Genomic DNA, 19,199 nt, shown 5'->3' on the forward strand with positions numbered 1-19,199 from the left:
ATGAGTTCCAGGCATTCCACCCGGAAGGAGGTACACCACTAGTGTTTTCTGCAGTTCAGCCATGCCGAGACTGTCAATACCGTGGTTCGATGGCGTCCACATTGTTGCTTTGTGCTAGGAAGGGCTCTCAACAAGGGAAGCGTCCAGGCGTCTCAGAGTGAGCCAAAGCGATGTTGTTCAGACGTGGAGGCTATACGGAACGGCAGGAACTATCGATGACATGCCTCGCTCAGGCCACCCAAGGGCTACTACTGCATTGGATGACTGCTACCTACGGATAATGGCTCGGAGGAACCCTGGCAGCAACCCCACCATGTTGAATAATGCTTTCCGTGCAGCTACAGAACGTCATGTTAAGACTCAAACTGTGCGCAACAGGCTGCATGATGCCCAACTTCACTCCCGACGTCCATGGCGCGGTCCATCTTTGCAACCACAACACCATGCAGCGCGGTACTGATGGGCCCAACAACATACCAAATGGACCGCTCAGGATTGTCATCACGTTCTCTTCACCGATGAGTGTCGCATATGCCTTCAACCAGGCAATCGTCGGAGACGTGTTTGGAGGCATCCCTGTCAGGTTGAACGCCTTAGACACACCGTCCAGCGAGTGCAGCAAGGTGGAGATTTCCTACTGTTTTTGGGGTGGCATTATGTGGGACCGATGTACGCCGCTGGTGGTCATAGAAGGCGCCGAAATGGCTGTACAATACGTGAATGCCATCCTCTGACCTATAGTTCGACCATATCGGCAGCATATTGGCTAGGCATTCGTCTTCATGGATTACAATTCGCACCCCCATCATGCACATCTTGTGAATGACTTCCTTCAGGATAGCGACATCGCTCAGCTAGAGCAGTCAGTAGTAGGGCTATGTTCATACGAGCACATTTTGTTAATGTGAGTTGCCTACGTCATGAGCAGGTATGCATTCAGGGGCAAACCTATTGTTCTGTTAAGTGCTTTTCCATGTCAACCTATTTTTCTGTTGACATGGAAAAGCACTTAACAAAATCAAATGGCTCTGAGCACTATGGGACTTAACATCTTAGGTCATCAGTCCCCTAGAACTTAAAACTACTTAAACCTAACTAACCTAAGGACATCACACACTTCCATGCCCGAGGCAGGATACGAACCTGCGACTGTAGCAGTCCCGCGGTTCTGGACTGCAGTGCCTAGAACCGCACGACCACCGCGGCCAGCAAAAGCACTTAACAGAACAATAGGTTTGCCCCTGAGTGCTAACCTGCCCCTGATGTAGGCAACCTGTACAAACAAAATGTGGTCCTACGAACATAGCCCTGCTACTGCAGTCATCATGTTCTCCAGACATGAACCCTATCGAACATGCCTGTGATAGATTGAAAAGAGCTGTTTATGGATGACACAACCCACCAACCACTCTGAGGGATTTGCACCGAATCACTGTTGAGGAATGGGACAATCGGGACCAACAGTGCCTTGATAAACTTTCGGATAGTACGCCACGTAGAATACAGGCATGCATCAGTGCAAGAGGATGTGCTACTGGGTATTAGAGGTACCGGTGTGTACAGAAATCTAGACCACCACCTCTGAAGTTATCGCTGTATGGTGGTGCAACACGCAATGTCTGGTTTTCGTGAGCAATAAAATGGGTGGCAATGATGTTTATGTTTATCTGCATTCCAATTTTGTGTACAGGTTCCGGAATCTCGGTACTGAGGTGATGCAAAACTTTTTTTATGTGTGTGTATTGTGGGAATGACATCAAGCAGCACCACATTCTTTATTGTGCGTCCAGTTCTGCAGTAAAGAATGAGCTGAACAGCAGCTTAAACTGTAACATGATGTTATTTCTACACTCATTGACAGATGTGGAAGTAAGTTTCAGTATGTTCTAGGGACGTATATTAGTTACCTTAGACATTACCAAAGGATGTCCACAGGGATCCATTTAAGGGCCGCAGTTGGACCAAACAGGAGCGGCCGGCGAACAAACAAACGGATGGAAAAGGACGGACACGGACAATGACGGACGACCGAGCAAGACCTTACGAACAACAACACGCAAGAAACAACGGGGTCACAAGCGACAACCTCACGAATCCACAACGTCCACTCGTACACAGAAACAAAGTAAAGTAAACACTCTGTCTGTAGGCGAGATATCGATAGACTCACGCAAATATCAGACTGCCTCTGTTATGTCCGCACTATAACACAACAAGTATTCCGTGATAACCAAATTTATTTGACCTTCTGTCACTCAAAACAAAACTTAAGTTCGACTACACAACACTTCGCTGGCTATAGCGCCAAGGAGAAATCAGAGTCACTAGTAGAGAATACCAGTCCAAACCACTGCCAACCAGTCGATACCGACGCGTCACAAGTTTCCAGCCAGGGAGGCCACAGTACAGTTCGGTCGTCGTGAATCCAGCAGCCGGGTAGTAACACAGTCATAGGCGAAGACTGAAATGGTTAGTGGTGGGCAGGAAATCGCGTATCTGTTAGAAATCACAGTGACTGAGAAGTCACAGATATCACAGTAGCAACTTTACAGAATCTAACTGCGATTTCACTCACAGTTAGCAGTCGCAAGTAGTATTTCATATTCAAAGACGTGAGCCATCTATTGGTCGAATTTAACACTGCTTTCTGCGATTTCAGTGACAAGTCGCAACTAAGAGTCGCAAGTAGCAACTAGAAAGCGCGGTTAACAGTGCCATCTGTTGGCCAAAGTTCGTACTACGTCCATCTCTGCGATACGGTATCGAGTCTAACTGCGATTTCCGTGACAAGTCGCAACTAAGAGTCGCAAGTAGCAACTAGAAAGCGCGGTTAACAGTGCCATCTGTGGGTCAAAGTTCGTACTACGCCCATCTCTGCGATACACTATTGAGTCCCAACTGCGATTTCCGTGACAAATCGCAACTAAGAGTCGCAAGTAGCAACTAAAAAGCGCAGTTAACATACTTTTCCTAGTGTCATCTGTTGACCGACGTACATACTTCGTTATGAGAGCCTTGTGCCACACGAGATCGATGTGCTGTGTGCGCATATGAAGGGCTTATTTCAATAGTGGTACAAGTCCATTTTTGTTCATTTTGAGATACAGAGTCGTAAAGTTAAATGAGCGCTGACAAATCTGCATTTGAGATACCAGAAATATTCAAGCATATGGCTTCTTGCTAGAGATGAAGCTTTATTTATGTTTGTTTGGATCACTAATTTCAGAAGCATTATAGACAGAAAAGTGGGGGTAATGGACTTGTACCACTATTGAAATAAGCCCTTCATATTATATGACGACATGCACATTCAGCATCAGTTATGGTTGGTCAAATACTGCTGTGACTCTGAATGTATTACATTAATAAGAAGCAACATTGCCTTTTTCTCCTGAAAATATCAAGTAACGTAACAAATGTGTTTGATTCTGCTTCCAATATGACAGTTTTGGTTAATACTCCACATGCCTACAGGACTTTGCAATGTTAACACAGCAGAACTCAGACATCTGTATAAGTGTAGAGAAATGAAAATAGTCATATGAATGCCTCACTTTTGTTCCGACACAGTTCAAGACTCGGGAGAAAAGTTTTACACCTGGTGTTCTACATCGCAACTTCACACACAAGAACTTTTTGCCGACACTACTACCACCTACATAAGTAAGCTTTTCCTGTGTTACTTTCAAGGAATTCACTTAAGCTATTCCTGATTTAACTGTAAGATCTGTACTTCCCACTTTCGTATCAACAGCCTCAAAATGCATATTGTAGACTTCGGGATATGTTACAGGTCAGTGTCACAACAAGATTGTGGAGAAAGAGGGGGGGCGGCATTTCACTCTCCAACAAGTGTTTACCAATAAATATGTGGCGGAAAATTACGGGTATAGGACGGCTTAACATGTGGAAAATGAGATTTTCATTATTCGCTCACTGTATTTAACATTTATTATTCCTTTAAACTCGCACAACAACTTCAATAAAACACAGTTTAATCACTCATCTGCACACTTATTTCGCAATAATGTCACTTTTAAACTGCAAATCCTCTAAGAGCTCTCTTGAATCTTCACGAGTCTCTCGCTACAGCCTTGATGTGGATAGATACGTACAGCAACCAGAACTGTGTCTGCAAAATCACAAGGATTATTAAACAATTTTTGCTGTCACTAATTACAAGCAATATAATTGGCAGAGTAAATTGCTAATATTTGCTGTAATGAAAGCCACTCAAATGGGTATATTTCACATTTGCAAGAACGATCTCACTTAAGTAATTAAGTCCATCGAAACACTTAGAAACTAACCTCTCGTCTGAGGAAAACGGTCTAAAGACGCAGTGGCAATTTCTCCAGATCTGCTGACAATGATATTTTGAGTTATCACTTTACTGAGCGACTGAAATGTAGTTCGGGTACCTGAGAACATAACAATACGTTAGAATTCATTTTCTAAACACGAACTATGACGGTACTGTATGGCTACTTACATATTAATTACACTATTAATATTTTCACAGTTGTTTCTTTAACACAAGATTAAAGCCAACGGAAGAACAAACGTAAAACATACTTACCAATGACATGTTTGTTGAGATGCAATTTTCTGTGTGGACAGATGTAGCTTTTTCATGCGGTGGTAAGTCGCAGAAATCGCAGGAGTCACAGAAATCGCAGAAGTAGCAGAAGTCACAGAAATCGCAGTAGTAGCAGAAGTCACAGAAGTAGCAGAAGTCGCAGAAATCACGGAAGTAGCAGAAATCACAGAAATAGCAGTGGCGGAGGGATACGCGATTTGGTTCCTTAACTGCGACTCTTAACTGCGACAAATCACAGTTAAGAATAACAGATACTGAAAAGTAGCATTCACAGAAATCACTGATATCGGAAAATCGCAGTTTAGCCCATCACTAGAACTGGTTAAACGGGCTCAGGGAGCTCGCTTAAATCCGCACGTCCGGCCAATCAGAGTGGTGGTAGATGGCGCCCTTATTCGGTTGCTCACTCTGGTGGCAAGGGCAGCGCCGCCAGGGTAATCCGTATCGATAGTGGTGTGTACGCTTCCGCTAACCCCGCGACGACGCGTTCACTTGCGCCAGTTGTTGACATCGTGTGCGGCGCGTGTTGTAGCACGCCGCGCCGAGTTGACGGCTGCTGTGCGCCGGCCGATACGACAGCCTCACTGAGCGAGAGGTGGGTGCTTAAATGCAGGATAGGGTATGTCGCTATTGGCTGTTGGTACCACGTGCTCCACCGTGGCGCCCTCACGTTATATGCGCGCCGGGAACGCGTGCAGCCATGGCTTACAGCGCGACGGCTGCAGAGACCATTAGTGGTAATCGAGGTCCATGCCGTCTGGCGCGGATTCGATACCCGAGGCGCTCGGTACCAGAGAAAGCGTGGTGAGTCATTGGGAGAGGCGTCTGTCATCATCGCAACAAGGTCGCGCAAACCTTTCCATCTCCCGCGAGCCGACCGTCCGCACGCAGCTGTCACTGGACACACTCATTCGAGGTGATCGACGGATCACAATCAAACATATCGCTGCACAACTGGATGTCTCTGTTGCTAGTGTCTTCACACTCGTCCACCAGTTGGGGTACTGAAACGTGTGCGCCCCTGGGTTCCTCTCCACCTCTGAAGACCTTAAAGAGGACGACCGTGAGAATTTTTTGTCCAACACCGTCATAGGCGGGGAAGCGTGGGTTCATCACTGCGAACAGGAAACAAAGCGGCAATCCATGGAGCGGCACCACACCACGTCTTCTCCAAAGAAAACGTTCAAAGCTTCACCCTCAGCCCGTAAAGTCATGGCAACGGTCTGCTGGGACTCTGAAGGGGTTATTCTGTTTGATGTCCCCCCTCATGGCGCAAAGATTTACTCAGAAGAGTAATGTGCTACCCTCAGGAAATTGAAGAAATGACTTCAGCATGTTCGTCACCACAAAAATGAAAACGAACTTTCCTTCTCCATGACAACGCAAGACCTCCACACGAGTCTGCGCACCAGAGAGGAACTCGCAAAACTTTACCGGAATGTTCTTCCTCATCCACTCTATAGCGAGGATCACACAGCTTCCGACTTCCAACTGTTTGGCCCAGTGAAGGATGTACTCTGAGGGCAGCAGTACTTGGATGATAGGGAGGATATCGATGCTGCGAGACGTTGGCTCCACCGTGGACTAGGAGCGTGGTACCATGCGGGCATACAAGCCATCACAATAAGGTGACGTAATGCCGTCACATTGCATGGAGATTGTGCAGAAAAATAGGTCTTTGTAGCTAAAGTAGTGAGGAATTATATGGTGTACTGGAGTCATGTATAAAACCAACCTACTTTGATGAAAAAGTATACTGCATTACTTATTGAACGCCCCTCTTAGATAAGTAGGAATAACAATCCCCTAATGTTCGAATACAGCGTCAGTAGTATACTGCTTAACACTGTTATGTCAATGTTGCAGTGTTATATGAAATGAAACGAGCATTAAGGATGGTACTGGGGAAGGCAAATGGTAGACTAAGGTTGAATGGGAGAGGTTTAGGAAAGTGTGGTAGATCAGTAAAGAAGACCACGTATAGAACACTAGTTTGACCCATTCTTGATTACTGCCCGAGTGCTTGGGATCCCCGGGACTTCGGATTAAAGGAAGATATCGAAGCAATTTAGAGGCAAGCTCTTAGATTTGTTACCAGTAGGTTCGATCAGCATGCATGTGTTACAGATATGCTTCGGGAGCTCAAATGGGAATCCCTGGAGGAAAGGCGTCGTTCTTTCTAAGTAGCATCATTGAGAAAATTTAAAGGATCGACCTTTGAAGCTGACCGCAGAACGATTCTACTGCTGCCAACATACATTTCGCGTAAGCAACAAAAGCATAAGATAAGAAAGATTAGGACTTCTAATAGTCTATATTTTTTCCCTTCGCTCTATTTGCGAGTGGAATCGGAAAGTAAATAGCTATAGTGGACAGGGTACCGTCCACCACGCATCATATGGTGGCATGCGGCTTATAAAGGTAGTTGAAGATGTAGGTCTGTATTTTTATCAAGGACATTGGTGGAAATCCTAGTGATCAGGAGCCTTACGACTCCAGCTGTCCACCTTGTCATCTACATAATAGATGTGAATTTTTTTCAACTTGTAGGATACTGATCGGTTTGACAACCGAGGGACTTCATCCGAGATGTAAGGGCGACGTTGCCTGTGACAATCGACCCTGCAGGGTGCAGTCGCCTGCAAGTTCTGGCTCACGTCGGCACAGTCTGGAACCGAGCGACCGCTACAGTCGCAGGTTTGAATCCTGCCTCGGGCATGGATGTGTGTGATGTCCTTAGGTTAGTTAGGTTTAATTAGTTCTAAGCTCTCGGCGACTGATGACCTCAGTCGTTAAGTCGCATTGTGCTCAGAGCCATTTGAACCATGTCGGCACCAATCACGCTTGTCGCATGGGTTCTGAGGCCATTCTCAGTTCATTCAGGTGTTGAATACTGCTAGCCTCGCGTATGGGGTGCAACCAGAGCTCGCAATTTCCAGCATTGTTCCCAGATTTGATCGGGGTCCTATGCCTTATCGTGTGGGAGTTTGTAGGACTCTCCTTGATAGATCGGATGTGCACTACGCAAAGGAAGCAGCTACTCGGCTAGCAGAGTACTTGTGGAGTGCATATGATGGTTTTTCAGGCTAGATGGTAATTTGAGATGCTCTGATGAACACCCGTCGGCCGATGAGTACCAAGAGGAGTCAGACACCGTTCAGAATAAAGACACTTCGACTGTCAAACTTTTATCAGTAAACTGTCGATGTATTCGTAATAAAGATCCTGAATTTACTGCCCTCCAGGAAACTTTTCGCGCTCAAATTATTCTTGGGACTGAGAGCTGGTTGAAACCCGAGGTGGAAAGCTCTAAGATATTTAGCGAGTCATGGAGCGTATAAAACTGTTCCCTAATAACTGAACTTTTAGTTCTGTCCCGGGAAAAGCTACGTGTAACACTAACGTGCCGTGCAACACACTAATGTTACCCTCTGAGACGATTTCAAAGATCGACCGTGCGTGAGTCTAATGAAAAAGGGTATCGGACTATAATTTCAAATTTTGTGAAGTTGACAGTAAAACCAAACGAGCCTTAATCCTGGGAGTTAACAGAAGTGGTAAAACTAGAAGTGAATGAAAAATTAATGAACGGTCGCCAGCCTAATTAGGCACATTAATTTGGAAATATATATTTGAGAAAATTGGATATTAGTTATTGAAGTTGCTTTAGTTGGGATTTCCCTTTGAATAGCAAACAGGGTACAAACTAATACAGTGCACTCTGTACTGTGTGTAGCAGCAGTTACCAACAACACACATACCAGTAAATTACGGGGAGCAAAATTGCACCGAGTACATACTAATGTCGGCCACAATAATTAGCATTACTTAATCAAAATACTGTAATACCACTGCAAGAAATGCGGAACTAATTTTGGACATGAAAGGCTTCTATCTTGACTGACATGACTAACACAAATAAAAATGAATAGCTTCTTAAATACACTGTTTAAGCTCCTCTGCGTATAGCAGTTTTCCTTAGTAACAGTAATAGTTCTTTTTTTTTTTTTTAATAGGAGGACAATATGATGGGGACCCATAAACTGGAATAGTTTCAAAGTCAAGGTTCTTTGATTATTGCAAAAGAAAAATCATCTCTAAAAGCTAATCATTCACTTAAATTACTTTGCAAGGTAATAAAATGCAACACTGGGCTTAATTAACTCCAAAAGGAACCATTCATGATGGGTACCAAAACTACACAATCTTCGAAAATGTGCATAACTTCACTTCTAATAGTACTACCGCAAATTGGTTCATTAAATATTTATATGTACTTGCACTTTAATTACCTGTGAAGCAGGTATTCTTGGCAATAATATTTACGCAGTCTTGCACTATAACCCTACAAAACTGTATTTTATAATAAAGTAATGGTGATTTAGCAAAAGCCTATCCAATTTCACTTTTGTGGTTTTTAGCCATTAAGAAATTAAGGTTTCCACTTTCCTATTGATTGATCTTTAAATTTTTGTACTTGAACTTCCTACCTTAACAATTCAAGTTGTAGTAGTTCATAAACCAAGCATCCAAATTTTAATCTTACTTTAACTTTTGCTACTCCTTTTACTTTAGACAAAAAATCGTCCCGGAGGAGGTTTGAGTCCTCCCTCGGGCATGGGTGTGTGTGTTTGTCCTTAGGATAATTTAGGTTAAGTAGTGTGTAAGCTAAGGGACTGATGATCTTAGCAGTTAAGTCCCATAAGATTTCACACACACACACACACACACACACAAAATCATTTTTGAACACATAAGTGTCAGAATTATTCATTTAAATCAGGATATTCTGTTTTAGTATAGTCCTTAGGATAATTTAGGTTACGTAGTGTGTAAGCTAAGGGACTGATGACCTTAGCAGTTAAGTCCCATAAGATTTCACACACACACACACACACACACACACACACACACACACACACACACAAAATCATTTTTGAACACATAAGTGTCAGAATTATTCATTTAAATCAGGATATTCTGTTTTAGTAGCACTTACGTGAGGACCCTGCGCAGGTTCGTGATCACGCGAAGATTAGTGGCAGGCGAAATGGCGGCTAACTGTACTCACTGCTTTTGATGTGGGAATGTTCTATAAAAGCTCTTCTTGGCGTTGGATTTTCAACATATTAGAGCCATTCCATTATTTCGTCACTACCAAATAATAGCCAGATCCACAATCCGAGGCAAATCCCCTCAAATGCAGCTTCCAATTGCCTCTCTTAGTACCGTCGAGGTGCACCGCGCTGAAGCTAACCACACAATGCGCGCCGTTCACACAAAGGAGCCGCTCAGTTCCACCGCCAAACCCACCTTTTACATCGCGCAATGCCACTTTCGTTGCGGAGGGACTTCCCTACACGGTTTACATGTTACAAATAAAAGTGCCCTAAGCATGAATCAGCTTTTAACAAATATACTTATTTCATAAACATATTCATATTATAACAATTTAAAATTTCAACATATTCTTTCGGTTTCTTCATATATTCATTACAAAACTCTAATGTTCTTGCCATACATCAAGGAGTTCAAACAATAAAGAATGGACATTTCATAAATTGCAGATATATAGTTACTTAAAATAAACCTACTCCTAATCGATATAAGTGCTTCAGACGTACATGGGAATGAGAAATTAGAGGCCACTGGAGGTGAAGCATTCACTGCAGTTGACAAAAATATTATCTCTGTTGAGATCGAAGAAGAGAGTGACCTTGAAGTTATACGGTCGCATATAGCAGGTGTAGGTGAAACCAAGCAAATTGTTGGATGCTTTTACCGGCCATCCGATTCCACTGTGACACTTCTAGAGTCATTCAAAGAAAGTCTACGGTCAGTACCGTGCAAATATCGTTATGATGCGATATTAGTTGAAGGCGACTTTGACCTACCGATAGAGACTGGAGTGTCTATGGATTCATTGCGGAGAGTGCAGACATTCATGCGAGACACTTTTGAACACGTTTTTCCGAAAACTGTCTCGATCAGGTAACGCAGTAGCCCACACGCAATGGAAATATCTTAGACCTCGCAGCTACGAATAGGCAGGACCTTATCGGCACTGCCAGTATAGAAACGTGGATTAGCGATCATGATGTGTTTTTAGCAACTATCATTACGAAAGTTAACAACTGCTAGATGTCGTCGTTGACTGACTGTAGGAGGATACAAGATGACTTCGACAGGATTTGTGATTGGTGTAAAGAATGGCAGCTAATTCTAAATATAGATAAAAGTAAATTAATGCGGATGAATAGGAAAAAGAATCCCGTAATGTTTGAATACTCCATTAGTAGTGTAGCGCTTGACACAGCCACGTCGATTAAATATTTGGGCGTAACATTGCAGAGCGATATGAAGTGGGACAAGCACGTAATGGCAGTTGTGGGGAAGGCGGATAGTCGTCTTCGGTTCATTGGTAGAATTTTGGGAAGATGTGGTTCATCTGTAAAGGAGACCGCTTATGAACACTAATTCGACCTATTCTTGAGTACTGCTCGAGCGTTTGGGATCCCTATCAGGTCGGATTGAGGGAGGACACAAGGCGCAATTCAGAGGCGGGCTGCTAGATTTGTTACTGGTAGGTTTGATCATCACGCGAGTGTTGCGGAAGTGCTTCAGGAACTCGGGTGGGAATCTCTGGAGGAAAGGAGGCGTTCTTTTCGTGAACCGCTACTGAGGAAATTTAGAGAACCAGCATTTGAGGCTGACTGCAGTACAATTTTACTGCCGCCAACTTATATTTCGCGGAAAGACCACAAAGATAAGAGAGATTAGGGCTGGTACAGAGGCATATAGGCAGTCATTTTTCCCTCGTTCTGTTTGGAAGTGGAACAGGGAGAGAAGATGCTAGTTGTGGTATGAGGTACCCTCCGCCACGCACCGTATGGTGGATTGCGGAGTATGTATGTAGATGTGGATGTAGATGGAGCATATAAGCAGTTGTTGGCATCTCACGTAGGCAGTGAATAGACATCACTTAGTTCCAATAAGATCAACGTAGATTAATCATGGGCACAGTTTAATCAGATTGTAAATCATCGTTTAGAGAGTCATGTGCGCAGTAAATGGATAAGGGGTAAGGATGAAAAAGATTCACCATGGTTTAATATCGAAATTCGGACAATTCTGGTCCTATGTAAAATCGCTGAGCGGGTATAAGGCTTCCATTCAGTTTCTTTTTGACGAGTCTGATATGATAGCTGAAGATAGCTTAAAGCAGACCACCCTTAAGTGTTCACACGTTGACCCAAAGGCACCGTCAATTGCGACTACAATAGACACGAGACTATCGGGATTCAACCGCCGATCAATGGAAACGTGTCGGCTCTTCGGGCGCATCCCATTTTTGTTACACTAGGTCGAAGTCGTGTCCACAAACCCCGTCATCGAGGTGAACGACAGATCGAAACGTGCAGCTCACCACGCACGCAGGCTGGTGGGAGCGTATTATGCTGTGGGAGACATTCTACTGTGTTTGCATGGGACCTGTGGTAGTAATTGAAGAGACGCTGACAGCTGTGAACCCTTGCGCCCCTTCATGCTTGATGTCTTCTCATATTGCGATGTCATCTTCTAGCAGCATGATTGTTCATGTCTCGTAACCGGATCCCTCCTATAGTTTTTTGAGGAGCCTTATAGTGAACTCACGTTGATGTCTCTGCGACCAAATTCGCCTGATTTAAATCGTATGGAACCCATGTGGGTGTCTATAGCGCGCCATCACTGCGCACGCAAATAAGCGGCCCGCTATTTACGCGAATCACATGACTTGTGCGTACACATCTAATGCCACATACCCCAACAAAGTTACGAACAATCTGTCGGATCCCTGATACGCAGAATCAATTATGTTATTTCGTTCCAAAGACGGACAAACAAGCTATTAAGCAGAAGGTCATAACGTTTTGGCTCATCAGTGTACACTACTGTCGTGTATGCGGATCCAATCCTGGACGTGCAGAATTTCGCACTATACCTATAGAGGGTTCACTGGTAATCCTCTGGATACCGCCGACGGATATCGTGGTACGTTACAGAGCAGAGGTGTACTGTTTGGGGCAAGAGCTGTATGATCGTGAGTACGTGATCACAGGAATGCATATTACTGATAAAGTCATTTACTAGCCTGATAGTTAAACGAATGACAGTCTGACTGGGACACCAGGAGCACTGTGAGTTTGTTTACAGAATATTCCCAAGCATAGCAGGAAGAGGCTCAAACTGTGGGACATTGCCCCTACTCGAGGTATGGTGCACCTATTAACAGGTCACGGTCCATATCCCAAACATCTACATCGAGTGGGATGTAGTAACACCACAATCTGTAAATGTGGAGAGGAAGGTTCCGCTGATCATGTCGTTCTCAGATGCCCCCTTTTTCAGGTAGAGAGAGACTTCAGACAATTAGACTGATACCTGCAAACAATTGTAAACGACCAAACCTTGTGGACTGTAGTCAGTATGATAGCACATCGGATATCTAAGAGGCAACTAGGCAACTGCTTAACTTTCAGTCTATAAGATAAAGTGGACGCTCTGAATATCAAAGTAATGTCAACAGGTCGCAAGAAGTGTTTCCTCAGTTATACATAACGACAGGCACATATAAATTTTATTACGAGAAAGGGGAGAGAGAAAATAGCACAAAACATTCGCCACCAAAAACTAAAGAGAGCCTATGGAAGAACCTGCAAGGTGTACAATAAAAGATGCTTGTCCAAAAACACTAAAATTAGGCACTATAAGCTGAAGCCGTGTATGCCAGTGCAACCCTGACAGTCCACATAAAAGGTGACCTAGAATACTTATCAAAGGAAAACCGTAAAATCGTAAGAGCCAAAGAAAACAGTAGAAGGCTGTAGACTACTGTCTCGTCAAACAACTGAGAAATTGTCCAACCTGGCAGCAGACATTAGAAAAAGGCGATTAAAATGTTATGGGCACGTCTGTAGGCTTCCCAAAACAAGACACGCACAAAATTATTAAACACATTAAAACTATATCCTGGATAGAGGACGTCAAAAAGGACCTACAAAAAGCTCAGATAAATTAATCAGGTAATTTGGACAGAAAGGTATTTAAGCAGAAAGTTGACAGATGGGAAGTTAAGTCAGACAAAGAAGCTCCGAAAAAACCAGGAACAAAATGGACAGAGGAAAGGAAGACAGCCCTCGCAGAAAAAATGAGAGCAGTGTGGAAAAAAAGGAAAAAGAATCAAGAAGCTTTGGGTGATCCAACAGGGTCTAATCGCACATAATAATAATAATAATACATTAAAAAGTAAAGAAAGAATGCTGTGGCCACCTACACATGTGTGTGTAGATTCGAGCATTTCCGGAGCATGCTCATACCAGTGCGGGTGATGTAGAACAGGGTATCAACAATAGGTTTAGAAGTAGGTATATTAGTAGTTAGTCGGCTAATCTCAAGTTCTGCGGCTGTCAGTGATATAACTTTAATTTCCTTTATTTTATTTTATATTATTTTTTATTTTGATTCATATTTTTCAAATATTCTATTTTATTTCTGCATTAATATTATAAGTGGTTGGTGTTAACATGATTTACTACTACATACATAATATAAAACATTGTATGTCACCATGATTAACGAATAATAATAAAATATCTGAGGATGGTCATTACGGACTGAAACCGGTCATCGTCAAAAGAATTGATATTGTGATCAAAGACTGGAATAAAAAACATTTGACAGCATTGGATCACTGTTCGTATACGCGACTATGTCGCAGCTGGTGAAAAACAGTTATGCACGACCTGCTTAGAGTTTCCAGGTAACTGGTCTAAAATTCAAAGCAATAAAGTCAATTGAATTGAGTTTTGTGAATGAGTTGCTTTCGACTGTGAGGTGCCGGGGCTGTTACTAGGCGCTTATCAGCCACGCGACACGGTATTCAGTTTTCAGCACACGTCTTCGCTTCCGAGTAAAATGCGCAGCTGCAACTTCAGCATGCCGCTTCACAGTACAACCAAGCGACAGAGAAGACATTGAGAATGCTTTCCTGCCTTACAAATTGTTTTAATCTCTTTTAACTTGTACAGATAACAAAACTATCATATTGCGTCAACTTAAAATTTAAATTGGAATGAAAGAAAGACTAGTCGTCACAAGAGAGAGAGAGAGAGAGAGAGAGAGAGAGAGAGAGAGAGAGAGTGAGAACTGAGGCTCCTGTAGGTTGCTGACAGTCATTTACTCGCCAATGGGTGAAACGCTCTTCTGAAACCTGTTAACCTGTTTACATTCACCAGCAGATACAAAGAAATATTGACACACAGTGAAACATCAAGGGAAATTACTGTTATACTGTTACAACCATAATAAAAGAAGCAATTATATCTATAAACCCTTTTAAGCCAGATACATTTTTGAGATTTAGCGCACTGTGCACGTTATTCGATCTGATTGGCGATCCCCTGCGCGTTCTGATACGACAGTTTTATTATCACTGCTGGTTGAAAGTGACACCTGTCAGATGACCGAAACAGCAGGATTTAGAGGATGCCTCCCAGGGTAGCAGCCTGAAGCTAGTCGATCGCGGCCTACGCAAATTTTAGCTGTTCATGGGAAGCGGACGTTTCCCCATGTGCAAACACGCAGTAGCAAAGATCTTATCCATTTCCCGCCACGCAGAATTATACAGTTACACAGAAAAATGTGCTATCACAAGCAAACTGAGACTAACTGAAAACTACGAGAGAGATTGCAACAACTAGATATTAAACTACGCGGTTTTGTATTTTAAGGCGGCACCGAGCTACACTACTAAAATTGAAATCTACAGGTAATAGAGACATAACAAGTAAAACTATAAAACCAGACCTTGGTGTGTTGTAGACTAAGGCAATGTCAATACACTAAACTTATTCACAGGAAAGACAAGCGTAAGCTACTGTATAAACACTGACATAAACGCTGACTGCGCTGTACTGCCCTCAGGCAAATCAAAATCTTAGAGCACAATGGTCATCATAACGATAAAATATACACTGAGTTGACAAAAGTTCTGGGATAGCGATAGGCATATATACATATAGCGGTAGTATCGCCTACACGAAGTGCATGGTGGGGCAAATATTTAGAAGGGTATCCCAGAGTTCTCAAATTTTCTGTTTTTCTTACACCCTCCCAGCATACACACGGTAATTGTGACTAACAAATAAATAACAAATAAACAATAAATTGGCTGGATGACTGAGCGAAAACACTGGTTTTCAATTTTTAACTGAAAAATCCGTGTGTGACATATTTGCAACCTCATCCTATAGTGAATTTATTTATTTATTTCATTAACAGTACAAAGTAACTCACCGCCTTGAGATGTAAGGTGGGTCGGATGCTTCTAAATGTAACAGCAAAGACTTCTCGTTCTTACAGTCTTATTAGTATACAGTTGTTAATGCTTTTTTAATAATATAAAGAACATAATATATAAAGATTTCTCTAAGGTTAAGGCGAATTGGATGCTTAACAATTATTAGAATGGTTCCATTTAATTTGTTTCTGCCTAACTGATGAGAATATAATTTACATAATGCAAATGTCAAAGAAAAATAAAAAAAGAAAATGTATTACAATGAGTGTGGTGAAAAATAATTTGCAGTATGTAGAGGATATACTGTATTTGGATGTCTAATACAGTCCAAATAGCAAGTTGGTTGATAATGGCTTATTTCTACCGATTTTAGATGAGAAGGTCTCGGTAGAACCTCGAGCTATTCTCATGTGAAATGGTTTGTGCTTATGTATGTTTACTGTGTCTGTGTGTATTGGTATATTGCTGGGAATGTTGCCATTCAGGACACTACATGATATTCTGCAGCTGTTTGCTTGCCCTATTGTTGGTAGTTGTGGTATATTCTATGTGATAACTTAGATGCAAACACTTGGTATTATACAGATTAAATATTGGTTGAGCATTTCATACATGGATTACATGAATTTTAGCTTTACATGAGAAATACATTTATGTTTGTAAATTTGTTAGTAGAGATAGAATGTAGTTCATTGCTACTTGAGTGCATTATTCCTTAAATAACTTGATACATTACATTTTTAGCTTTATACATACTTTATACAGAAAACACACTGGATATATAAAATTCATTGACTGTAGCTTTGAACAGAGAAGAGAATATACTTCCGTCTACAGACAATAAGACGAGCAATACATTACTGCTTGTGTGCAGTATACTTTAAACACTATGCAGTATGTCGTTGGGGAGAAGGAGCCTCAGAATAAAATTCTTCGGGCCTTCTCCTCCCAAGCGACATTACCTTATTACTACAGCCTTAGTATGTGGTGTCGGTGTTTTTTTTTTATTGATTGTTGTGTTGTTTGTGACTGTGTGTGGCATGCCGTGGCATGCTTTGTTGGTTTGGGTTCCTTACGTGTTCATCCCTTCTGAGTCATGTTTACTTAAAAGTTCCTTCCTCGGTTTCGGAATCTGTGATCATGCTTTTGACCTTCCATGTGGTTTGTTGTGTTGTTTGTGCTTGTGTACGCCTCCTTCCATATTGGTTTTGGCGCTTGTATTCTTCATACAGTGTGTTCGATACAATATCGGCTACGCTATTTATTTTGTTCCTGTCATTGGGATTACGTATTATTCTGGTGATGTCATTGTCGTTCTGTATAAGCCCCAATTGTGCTAGCGTGTTGCATAGCAGTGTGAGATGTTCTGATGTTCCAATTTCTCTTCAAACGCATACTTCATCGTTAGTTAGTCCCATGCGGTTTGAGTGTGCCGGATACGGTCCGTGGCCTGTCAGGAGATGGACCATCCCCTGGCTTGGGTCGACATGTCTTCCGTGTACGTCAGGAAAGAAAGAGTGTACTCGGCGATACTTGTCGGATGCATCCCACTCTCTCTGCCATGTTTCAATCCGCCATTGTTTCATTTGTGTTTAGTTCATAATGTTAATTCCCGTAATTTATGTGACTTTATCGAACCTGGCTCTCTTAAGCCAGTAAAGTGCAGCTCTATAACGTATTCTTATGTCTATAGGGCAGGTCCCCACCAAAACGCGAAGTGCCTCTAGTGACGTGGTGTTGAAGGCTCCGCTCATTCGCAGGAGTACACCACGTTGACCTTGTCTTGCAATTGCTGTATGTTCAGTCTATGAGCCCGAGCACTTGCAGCGAAGCATGCGATGGATTCCAATATCGCAATGTGGTAGGTCCTTACGTCTTAATAGGTAATTTGTACTGAGTTGTGTTGAGTCTTGCTAGTTTGTGCATAATTTTGGAGGCTCTGTCAATTGTCAATTTGATGTGATAGTTGAAAGTCTGTTTTACGTCAAGATGCAGTCCGAGATGACGTGTGACTTTCTTTCTCTGTATGTTTGTATTATCTAATTTTAGAATTGGATTCCTTTCTAGTTTCCCTCTGAGCAGTAAATATGCAGTTTTGTTGGGAGCTATTTTTAATTTATTTTCTTTGCACAGCTGTTAATTTTCTGAAGCAGTTGTGTGCCTTTTGTCTCTAGTGCTGCTCTCTAGTTGGCTGACACCACTACGAGCAGGTCATCTGCGAACCTTACCACATCTCTTCCCGTGTCGTCACTGTCCACGGTGTCCAACAAGGACTCAACTGCGATATCCCGGAATATTGGTCCGCAGATCGACCCTTGTGGAGCCGGCCGTTTTAGCCGAGCGGTACTAGGTACCTCAGTCTGGAGCCGCACGACCGCAGGTTCGAATCCTGCCTCAAGCATGGATGTGTGTTAGGTTTAAGTAGTTCTAAGTTCTAGGGGACTGATGACCTCAGATGTTAAGTCACATAGTGCTCAGAGCTATTTGAACCATTTTTCGACCGCTGTGGACATCTCTTTGTTATCCTCTTGACAATCTTACGTGTACCAGCCTGCCACTCCGCCACTCTGCCTCTGCAGTAGACGTGGAGGCTATTGTAGAGGGAAGTTGATAGCCTCATTTCCCTAAACCTGTCGAAGAGGGATGGCCACCACAAGTTGTCAAAAGCCCCGGCTATGTCGATTGGTATGGCGGGCAAGTGTTTGTCGCTGATGCTGTCTGTAGCTGTCAGTGCTTGGTTGACGGCGTCTTCTATTGATTTACCTTCCCTGAAGCCGAACTGATGGGGCGTTAGGCCGAGAAGACGTCTGTGGTTTTGTAAACAGTCACACAGAAGCCTTTCCTGTACCTTGCCGAGAGAATTTAAGAGACAGATAGGTCGGTACGTTTTGGGGTCTGTTGTCTCTTCGTCTTGTTATTTCCTGATTAGCAGTTATCCAGAGGTTTGGAATTCAGCCTCTCAGTAGTGCCTCGTTGAACATGTTAGTAAGAAAAGGTGTGATTTGTGTTACTATTTGTTTCAATGTTTCTGGAAGTATTTTGTCTGGGCCGGATGCTTTTCGGTTTTTAAGCCTGCTGATTGCCGTCGCCACTTCTTGCGCAAATGGCATGGTTACACTATCATTGATGTATGGTTGCCTCAGCCTCTCTCTTAGGTTAGCGTGGTGTCGCTCGTCATCTGGGAGGAGCCTGTTCAGGAGATATTCGGCTGTGCTTCTCCATCCTCTGGTTATTGTGTCGTCAGCTTGTTGTAGTGTTAAC

Source organism: Schistocerca cancellata, chromosome 4 (genome assembly GCF_023864275.1).
Source record: "Schistocerca cancellata isolate TAMUIC-IGC-003103 chromosome 4, iqSchCanc2.1, whole genome shotgun sequence".
Lineage (NCBI taxonomy): Eukaryota > Metazoa > Arthropoda > Insecta > Orthoptera > Acrididae > Schistocerca > Schistocerca cancellata.